Source organism: Chiloscyllium plagiosum, chromosome 13 (assembly GCF_004010195.1).
Source record: "Chiloscyllium plagiosum isolate BGI_BamShark_2017 chromosome 13, ASM401019v2, whole genome shotgun sequence".
Classification (NCBI taxonomy): Eukaryota; Metazoa; Chordata; class Chondrichthyes; order Orectolobiformes; family Hemiscylliidae; genus Chiloscyllium; species Chiloscyllium plagiosum.
Window position 1 is genome coordinate 488,113 of NC_057722.1, and position 1,048 is coordinate 489,160.

The following is a 1,048-nucleotide window of genomic DNA, read 5'->3' on the forward strand; positions in this document are numbered from 1 at the left end:
AGGGCCCTGGTGAGACCATACCTGGAGTACTGTGTGCAGTTCTGGTCTCCAAATTTGAGAAAATACATTCTGGCTATTGAGGGAGTGCAGCGTAGGTTCACGAGGTCAATTCCTGGAATGGCAGGATTACCTTACACTGAAAGACTGAAGCGACTGGGCTTGTATACCCTTGAGTTTCGAAGATTGAGAGGGGATCTGATTGAGACGTATAAGATTATTAAAGGATTGGACACCCTGGCAGCAGGAAACATGTTTCCGCTGATGGGTGAGTGCCGAACCAGAGGACACAGCTTAAAAATATGGGGTAGACCATTTAGGACAGAGCTCAGGAGGAACTTCTTCACCCAGAGAGTGGTGGCTGTGTGGAATGCTCTGCTACAGGGGGCAGTGGAGGCCCACTCTCTGGATTCATTTAAGAAGGAGTTGGGTAGAGCTCTCAAAGATAGTGGAATCAAGGGTTATGGAGATAAGGCAGGAACAGGATACTGATTAGGAATGATCAGCCATGATTATATTGAGTGGCGGTGCAGGCTCGAAGGGCTGAATGGCCTACTCCTGCACCTATTGTCTATTGTCTATGGTCTATTATCAGTGCAGTCTCAGCCATCTGAAGGAATACTCAGCGTTGTATGAAGAAGGTCAACGACCAGTGTAAATGTCATTATCTACTCTCTGATACCTCACACTCACTCTATCACTGTTCCTGCAGCCACCTCCCACAAAGACTCATGCTCTACCACTCTCACTATTCCCTACAATATCTTCCCTCACTCACTGTCACACCTCCCCCAACCCCTGACATCATTAGCCTTGCATAACCTCTGCACTGCCCGCTCAGTCACTCGGAAGACATCACCACTTGCACCAGCATAAATAGCTGTGCCACCCACTTCCATTTCCCTTCATACCTGTGTCACTCTCATTCCAAGAGGTAAACAGGCCACAAAAGGGCAGAAAGTCTCAAGTCTCACGGCATTCTACTTCTAACGCTGTAATGTGGAAAACATCATGACTGTGACCATCCCAAGTGTTGGACTGATCATTTCCA